This window comes from Schistocerca americana, chromosome 2 (assembly GCF_021461395.2).
Source record: "Schistocerca americana isolate TAMUIC-IGC-003095 chromosome 2, iqSchAmer2.1, whole genome shotgun sequence".
Taxonomy (NCBI): domain Eukaryota; kingdom Metazoa; phylum Arthropoda; class Insecta; order Orthoptera; family Acrididae; genus Schistocerca; species Schistocerca americana.
Genome location: NC_060120.1, coordinates 805,179,586 through 805,189,554, shown reverse-complemented (window position 1 = coordinate 805,189,554; position 9,969 = coordinate 805,179,586). Strand labels below are relative to the sequence as shown.

Below are 9,969 nucleotides of genomic sequence, written 5' to 3'. Positions count from 1 at the left end.
CCATCCGCTCGAAACAATTTGAAACGATACTCATCCGACCAGGCAACATGTTTCCAGTCATGAACAGTGCAATGTCGATGTTGACGGACCTAGGCGAGGCGTAAAACTTTGTGTCGTGCATTCAACAAGTGTACACGAGTGGTCCTTCGGCTCCGACGGCCCATATCCATTATGTTTCTTTGAATGGTTCGCACGCTGACACTTGTTGATTGCCCAACATTGAAATCTGCAGCAATTTGCGGAAGGGTTGCACTTATGTCACGTTGAACGATTCTCTTCAGTCGTCATTGGTCCCGTTCTTGCAGGAGCTTTTTTTGTAGGCAGCGATATCGGAGATTTGATGTTTTACCGGATTCCTGATGTTCACAGTACAAAATGGTTCAAATGGCTCTGAGCACTATGGGACTTATCATCTGAGATCATCAGTCCCCTAAATTTAGAACTACTTAAACCAAACTAACCTAAGGACATCACACACTTCCACGCCCGAGGCAGGATTCGAAACTGCGACCGTAGCAGCAGCGCGGTTCCGGACTGAAGCGCCTAGAACCGCTCGGCCACAGCGGCCGGCTGTTCACAGTACATTGGTGAAATAGCCGTACGGGAAAATTCCCACTTCATCATTATCTCGCAGATGCCGTGTCCCATCGCTCGTACGCCGATTTCAACACCACCTTCAAACTCACTTAAATATTAATAACTTGCCATTGTAGCAGCAGTAACCGATCTAACAACTGCGCCAGACACTTGTTGTCAGCCGGCCGGTGTGGCCGAGCGGTTCTAGGCGCTTCAGTCTGGAACCGTGCGACTGCTACGATCGCAGGCTCGAATCTTGCCTCAGGCATGGTTGTGTGTGATGTCCTTAGGTTAGAACTTAGAACTACTTAAACCTAAGTTCTAGAGGACTGATGACCTCAGATGTTAAGTCCCATAGTGCTCAGAGCCATTTTTTTGAACTTGTCGTCATATTTAGGCATTGCGATCGCAGCGCCTTATTCTGCCTGTTAACATATCTCCGAAAAGGCATGCCTATACCAATTTCTTCATAGCTTTAGCGCAGTAGTACAAGGTATCCTCCACCACCCTGGCAGAAAAGGTATCTGACGACCCACATTGAGGTCGGTGGTGAATCGGCTGACGGTAGGGCGTCAATGGCTCTGCGGAGCGACGTGACGTGTGTTCTTTTGTGGTTGTCCAGTGCGGCGGTTTAGGCGTGCTGTAAATATATCTCAGGGAAGCTGAATATCGACCATTGACACAGTCGGTTTGGAAAAGCCGAATTCTTGTGTAATCTCGGATACGTTATGAGCAGTGTGTCTTGCACCGGTTATCATCAACGTTCAAAGTCGTTTAACGCGTGACGGGCTGGTTTGTTCACTCAGCACCTCTCTGTACCAGAGTGCTAGTATATTACGTCTACAGTCACGCCATACGCCACTTTTACCCTCAGCAGTCCAGCGTCATACGCTGCACATCAGCCAAGAGCAGTTAGTGCTCCATGTCACCAGCTCCAGAAGTCTGTGAGGATTATGAGGTTGATCAGACAACGTTTTTTTTTTAAAAAAAATATTTTACAAGGTATAGACTGATTTATTATATTTTAATATTATTTTATGACCGCTGACGTTGCCTAAAAACATCTTTAAGAAATTCTGTGCAATTAGCAGAACCTGGAAAAGGTCACTACGTCGTGTGGTGTACGCTATGCATCGGCAGTCAGAGCTACAGAAAGCACGCGTGGAAGAAAATTTATGACCGCACCATCAGACTACTCATATCATAGTTTAGAAATGCGCAGACTAACGGCGTTTTAACTGCTGCGGGTTATTGTGCAACAGCCTGGACTCAGGCTGCTATTGGCAACGTCCACTCAAGCAATAAACAGAGCACGAGAAGTCAGGCAGTCACGAGGTCTTGGCACTGAGTCTGTGGAGACGCTGCAAGCAATACTCGAAATATGATCACTTGACTTTCAAATACGTGAGAAAGTAACTATGTAACGTTTAAACATAAATGACTACCCTCACATACAGACTATCATAGGAACGCAGGCCGAAAACAATTAAGAAACCGCGTCCTCCTCTGGCAAGAACACTGAGATAGCGCCGGAAAAGAACGAACGTACAACTCCTTACGAAAAGTCAGACAGAAACTCGGAGTACACCTGAGCCGCTCATGAGGGATGACCCACTTTCTAACGGATCGCTGCCCATATACCACGTACTTGCAGCGAATCAGGAGGAAAGAAACAAACGAATATACCTGTGGAGAAGGCACTCCAAAGAGTACACACACCGTCTCAGAATGCCCTTTGTACGTGGGCGTAGCTAGTGCTAGGTGATAGCAGCTCTCAACGTGCAATTTAGGTTTTCCGCGATTTCCCTAAATCGCTTCAGTCAGAAGCCGGGATGGTTCGTTTGAAAGGGCACGGCCGACTTAGTTCCCCATCCTTTCCTAATCCGATGGGAGCGATGACCAACCTCGCTGTTTGGTCCCCTCCCCCCCCCCCCCCCCCCCCAAATCAACCAACCAACTTAACGTGGAATACCAAATGTCATGGAAACTCTGCACTACGAGTCAACGTGGCGGCTGCTCGACAAGACTATTGATGCAGTGTCCAAAATTGCATGGGAGTCAAATCATAAATTGAACCATCGTGCTTTCGTTGCACTATTAGAACAGCGTCTCCGATGAACTGCCAGTCGGCGCACCCGAGGAATCGAGAGACAGGAGTCAAGGAAGTGGTCACATTCGAGTGTTGCAACGCGCCCTGGAGTAGGGTACGCTGGCGAAAAAGTATGTAAATTAAGACTATTCTATAAACTGAAAATGACAGAGTTCAGATTCTCTCTCCAACGCCCAGGAGACTGCCGTGAACCTATGCACTGGGGTCTCACTGAGTGACTGAAGATCCTCTGATGCAAAAACTGTTAAACAGGTAGTTTTCTGTGGTTATGGATCATAATAGTGGTAATAATAATGATGGAGGTAGACATACTTGGACGATTTAGTAGTAATATCAATGGTGATGACTGTAGTATTAGCAATAGTAATAGTGATAATACTAGGCTTAGTAATTTCTCCTGTGTTTCTTAACTTCTGAAAAACATTTGACTTGGTAACACACCAAAGGTTTTACGGGTACCAAATACCATTTGTGGACGAGATGAGGATGTCACGGTAGACAGGACGGAACATGCTAACATGTATGGAAAGCCATCGACATAAGTAGAAGTAACTTCAGTCGTCCTCCAGGGATATGAGCCGCGCTGGATAGCCGTATGGTCTGGGGCGTCCTGTCATGGTTCGCGCGGCTCCTTCCGTCGGAGGTTCGAGTCCTTCCTCGGGCATGGGTGTGTGTGTTGTCCTTAGCGTAAGTTAGTTTAAGTTAGATTAACTAGTGTGTAAGCTTAGGTACCGATGACCTCAGCAATTTGGTCCCATAAGATCTTACCACAAATTTCCAATTTCCAGGGAAATGAGTTGGGACTCTTCTTGTTCATCTTGCAGATAAATGACGTGCCAGACAATGCTAACAGCAATCTATGACATCTCGCAGATGATGCTGTTATCTGCAATGAAGCAGTCTGAATAAAGTTACAGAAATATTCAATAAGATCTTGATAAGATTTCAAAGTCATGGAAAAGATTTGCAACTTCGTTTAAATGTGCTGGAATATAAAATTATGCACTTCACAAAACGAAAAAGGCAGTGTCTTTATGACTATAATATCAGTGGTTCACAATTAGAGTTCATTGGTAGACATCTGCAGACATGCAGTCACTCTACAATGGAAATTTGTTACTTGAATGACTCCTCGTAGAATATTATTAACGTATGTGGAACCCATATCAAATAGAAGTAACAGGGCATACTGAATGTATACAAATAGGGGAAGTAGGAATAGTCACAAGTTTTATTCACGGAAGAGCGTCAAGAAATGCTGAAATGTGTGAATTGGCAGACTCTTGAGGATAGACGCAAATTTTCATGCGAGAATGTACTTATAAAATTTCAAGGATCGGTGTTATGAGAAATAATTTTGAAGTACTCTTCAGCCTCTTCTTTTGCTCCCATAGCCATCCCGAAATCATATTAGACTAGTTACAGCAAGCACAGACGCGTTTAAGTAATCATTTTTCCCGCAGTCCATACGCGACTGGAACAGGAATTAACTCTAATACATCGTATCATCCTAAGTACGCTGTGCCATGCACTTCACAGGAGTTCGCAGAGTACGTATGTAGTTATAGATTTAGCCACGGATGTCAAAATTTTAAAAATGTCAAATATGTACATAGGGAGTTCAGAAAATAAGTTACACATGTTGTGCTACGTAAGATCGTTGTGCAACGAGAGTGGCACATTATCAGAAGAGAGTATACATGTTCGTTTTTTTTTTTTTTTTTCAGCAAGCACAATTCAGTTACTGTGCGGGTATCAGCGGCAACGCAATACCCGAGTGAAAGGGAGCGACAACTGCAGTTGCACTCCATAGTTGAAGTGCGCGGGACAATACGATTCTTGCGGCCCGGCCGCTGTGGCCGAGCGGTTGTAGGTGCTTCGGTCTGAAACCGCGCTGCTGCTACGGTCGTAGGTTAGAGTCCTGCCTCGGGCATGGATGTGTGTGATATCCTTACGTTAGTTAGGTTTAAGTAGTTCTAAGTCGAGGGTACTGATGACCTCAGATGTTAAATGCCATAGTGCTTAGAGCCATTTTTGATTCTTGCGTACAAAGCAATCGTACAGTAATTATCAAGGACATCGCTCTGCAGACGCTCATCTCAGTAAGCAGTGCTTACTCTGTCATCCAGAATCGTCTGGTGTATCGGAAACTGTGCTCACGATGGCTCCCGCGATATTGTACCGTGTTGTTTCCGGCTTTTCCGTAAGCTGAATGAACATCTGCGGACATCTCCCAACAACGAGTGCGTTCACAAAGCTGTTCTCGAATTTCTCCGTGATCAAAGAGCGAATTTCTATCAACTGGTAGAATTTTCTGACCGTCGTTCGCAAAGACTTGGTAGCTGTGATGAAAAACAGTTTCACATATCCCTCATTTCGAACTGCAACATTCAATAAAAGGTACTTGGCGTACCATAATAATGTGTACCATGCTTTTTGAAGTCCCTCGTATGTATGTAATCAACACATTCATGAGCTGAGTGTATAATGTTGTTGACATCTTTTGCATAATAACATTAAACTACTGCACACGTTCACTGTTTGGTGGCAAGTGAGGCTCATTTGTCAATTCGGGCGCCATACGTACGACCACTGAATCTTAAGGACGAATAACAACCATATTAGTTTTAGGCAGTGTGTGCCGTAATCGATGTTCCGATGTTACTGTTTGGCTATACAAACACACACATTAAAAGTAAATAGCCTAAACTGGTGACAAAGCCACATACGGAATCAATATTTTTTAACTCATCAATTTTCCTCATAGAGCGTTGTACTCTATGCTTATCATAGTTTAAAAGACTGACAAAGATTTCTTAGCACAGCGGTTCTCACATCTCCATTATATAGTAATTGCTACTACAAGTGTTGACTGAGTTTTGGAGTTCAATTTCTTCTTCGCTCAAATCAACATACAATTTAAATTTTACTTTGTTGATGACTTATAGTTATATATTTTTCTTTTCTATCTTTTATCTTTGATTACGTTATTTGAAGGACGACGAGTAGTAGGACATGTTTATCACAGCTACATGTTACGGGTTTAAAGTTAGTACTTTGTTTTCACTGTGTTGGCCTTCATTTGTTTTACCTCTTAATTTCACGACACAAAAAACGTTTTCGCACACAGGCTCTTGCTTTGAGCTGAATGCATGGTTCTCATTTCTGGTTTTATATTCAATTTAGCAGTTCTTGCATTCCTTCACAACTCAATTACACCATTTTAATAAGTTCGTCTTCTTCCGTTATGGTACTCATGTTGTCATTATTTCGTTTCCTTACTTTTCCAAATATTTTAAGATAGATTTTCTGTCTTCATGACGTTTCGTTACAGTATAACAACTGCATATGATACTATTGCTTGTATGACGTAATTCAGGGTAATTTTCTATGAGGCTCTCCTAGTTACTAAAATATAGCAATGTTAACTGTACATCGTAATGTTATGTTAATAGCCGGCCGAAGTGGCTGAATGCATGGTTCTCATTTCTGGTTTTATATTCAATTTAGCAGTTCTTGCATTCCTTCACAACTCAATTACACCATTTTAATAAGTTCGTCTTCTTCCGTTATGGTACTCATGTTGTCATTATTTCGTTTCCTTACTTTTCCAAATATTTTAAGATAGATTTTCTGTCTTCATGACGTTTCGTTACAGTATAACAACTGCATATGATACTATTGCTTGTATGACGTAATTCAGGGTAATTTTCTATGAGGCTCTCCTAGTTACTAAAATATAGCAATGTTAACTGTACATCGTAATGTTATTTTAATAGCCGGCCGAAGTGGCCGTGCGGTTAAAGGCGCTGCAGTCTGGAACCGCAAGACCGCTACGGTCGCAGGTTCGAATCCTGCCTCGGGCATGGATGTTTCTGATGTCCTTAGGTTAGTTAGGTTTAACTAGTTCTAAGTTCTAGGGGACTAATGACCTCAGCAGTTGAGTCCCATAGTGCTCAGAGCCATTTGAACCATTTTGTTAATATTGTATTTTGTTTAAGCGATTTTTATTAATACATCCAATAGGTTCATGACAGTTTGTAGTCTCCAGTGTTTGTACGTCAAGCATTTTGCTTTATCCTGTCTTTTTATACTTTTTACTAACGCATATCTATTGCAAATTTATTTTAAATAATGACAGTTGTTCTATGACAAATTTGTATTCTATCATAAACTTGACGATTTTGTCGATTTGCGTAGGGGCCTGAGGGCAACGGCCTTGCCACAGTGGATACACTGGTTCCCATGAGATCACCGAAGTTAAGCGCTGTCGGGCGTGGTCGGCACTTGAATGGGTGACCATCCAGGCCACCATGCGCTGTTGCCATTTTTCGGGGTGCACTCAGCCTCGTGATGCCAATTGAGGAGCTACTCGACCGATTAGTAGCGGCTTCGGTCAAGAATACCATCATAACGACCGGGAGAGCGGTGTGCTGACCCCACGCCCCTCCTATCCGCATCCTCCACTGAGGATGACACGGCGGTCGGTTGGTCCCGGTAGGCTACTCGTGGCTTGAAGACGGAGTGCTGTGCTATAGGGGCCTGAAGTGGTTCCAATGAGGCGGCGAAATTGGTAGCAAAATAAAATTATTTCATAAATTTACTGATGTTGGATATCTGTTTTCTGCATGTCATCCACCAGCCGCAGTCCCATTCTTAAACTGATGTAACATAAATTACAGGAGCTAAATATTGTCTGACACTGTGACTGTTGCGTGATGTCGTGGACATTTGAAATACGTGCCCTGTCCGACCGTTGGATGTTGCGCAATCTCGGTGCAGCATGCTGGTTTGTGTCACCTTTTCCCGCGCGCGCTCCCTTCACCAGTGGGCCACGAGCCCCCAGGAAGGCACGTGGTTTCCGCGCCACCGCAAGACGCGGCCACCGGACAGGGGAGTCCTCACTGGAAGCGCGCACCGCTCCTTTGTTCCAGCTCCAGCTCGTGCTACGCTCTAGGGGCTAGGCGGGCGACAGCTGCGTAGCGGGCCGCGGTACACGCCCAGAAATTCAAAGATGCTCTGCGCCACGCAGCACTCTCAGCTGGCCGTGACGTGGCGCAGCCGCCTTCCGGGGAACCAGTCTCCGGCTAAACCGTCCAACCCTGTGGTGCAGGCGGGAAGGCCGTTGCGGACGCGCTACTGCTCGCTGACACATTTCAAATTAACGCAGCTCATAGGTGTGCCCAGTGCAGTTTTTCTTCCCTCAAGATTTTATCGAAAAGAGCAACACTTTTTTTTTTCACTCATCAGTCTCACGTACGTCTGATCTGATGGACCCGCCACGAATACTTCTCTTGGGCTATCTCATAGTTACACACTTGCACGCAAACGTCCTGAGTTATTTTTTGGATGTATTTCAATCTCTCTTTCCCTGCAGTTTTTAACATCTACAGCAGGGGCATCGAAACTTTTAGATTATACTGGTCCATAGTGGTAGAAGACTAGCATTTTTGCGCCGCACGTAATATACTTAACATTTCAAGATTTTAAACATGTCTGAAACCAACTGTTGAAATTCTTCACGATAAATGATGACAGCCAGAAGAGTTGGAGGATAAAAATTTATTAAAATTCTTGACCAAGGTTTCGGTATATATAAATACACCTTCATCAGAAGTAAAAAATCTAAAATTACATCAACAATTGACGACGCTTTTCGCACAGTTGTTTTATTAATCTCCATTGCATGATGTAATTTTAGATTTTTTACTTCTGATGAAGGTATATTTATATATACCGAAACCTTGATCAAGAATTTTAATAAATTTTTATCCCGTAACTTTTCTACCTGTCATCCTTTATCGTGAAGAAATACTTAACATTAAACTAAAAGAAAAAAAAAGAAATTAAGGAAAATACAAGGAAAAATAAACAGAATGGTCCAAAGAGAGAACAGTGTCGGGTGGCGAGAATTTCAGATAATATTCCGTTTATTATCGAAAGAAACTGTCACTCTGCAGCGGAGTGTGCGCTGATGTGAAACTTTCTGGCAGATTAAAACTGTGTGCCGAACCGAGGCTAGACCTCGGGAACTTTGCCTTTCGGGGGCAAGTGCTCTGCCAACTGAGCTACCCAAGCCTGTCCTCACAGCTCTACTTCAGCCAGTATCTCGTCTCCCACCTTCCAAACTTCACAGAAGCTCTCCTGCGGACCTTGCAGAACTCAGAACTACCACTCCTGGAAGAAGGGATATTGCGGAGACATGGCTTAGCCACAGCCTGGGGGGTGTTTCCAGAATGAAATTCTCACTCTGTAGCGGAGTGTGCGCTGATATGAAAATTTCTGGCAGATTAAAACTGTCTGCCGGACCGAGACTCGAACTCGGGACCTTTCATACTGGCGGAAGTAAAGCTGGGAGGAGTGGTCGTGGGTCGTTCTTGGGTAGTTCAGTTGCGATGATGGATTTTATTAAAGGCTTTGGTTTAGAAATATTTACCGTCCATCTTCGGGTATTCGATAGAGGACAGCTATAATCACATAGCAAAACACTTTTCTCTTGATAAAGTAAAGCTTTTAATATAACGCCTTAGAGTTCGGAAGTAAAGTGAAGTTTTAGTCCAGTTCAGAAAAAATGGAGAAATAGATCAGCTGTGCTGTTCGTGGATGTTTGTTCTTACTTTTGAACTACTAATTGCTTCTTACGCGAGCGCATGTCGTGGACATAATCTGTTGCAGTTAAAAGGAATTTAACAAACAGGTCAACTGTAAGTGTTGTGTGTTCTGAAAATGATTGGAAAACCGGTCTCATCTTAAAAACAGGCAACGCAGTGTTCTATCTGGAACGAAATTTTAGACGTTACCAGCTTTCTTCTTCTTCTTTTGGATCTCTAGAGTATATGTTAACTAACCCACCCTGTCTTGCCTCGCTTTCCAAAAGCTCATTAGGCTTACACATTTCCCTCGTCCAGCACCCTTCTTCTTTTTTTATTTTTCTCCTCTTGAAAACCTTAAAATTTTGTAATTAATAAATGCAATTTCGTACCGTATTGCTTTCCTTTCTCTTAATTCCTAGCTTCACTGATTGTTTTATTTTGTACTTTTTGCTATAAAAAACCTGTTTAATGATTGTTGCGGTATCTGATCATACTAATTGGCCAAAAACTTAATTTCCCATTTTCTGATGTACCGTAATCGTTCATACATTCCATTTCTGCTTGCTTTTAGAGGTCTTAATTTCTTTTGTACTTTATCCCATCTTCTTGTGTTTTTACTAACCCTGAGATTTAACTTAGAAACTTTCCTTCTTTGCACTTTCTGCAGATTTTAACGAGGACATAGGTTCA

General features: G+C 43.2%; 1 pseudogene; it reads left to right on the top strand.

The window, feature by feature from the left end:
- The first annotated feature begins 6,895 nt into the window (after positions 1 to 6,895).
- On the top strand, positions 6,896 to 7,013 carry LOC124597570 (annotated as a pseudogene).
- Positions 7,014 to 9,969: the final 2,956 nt, after the last annotated feature.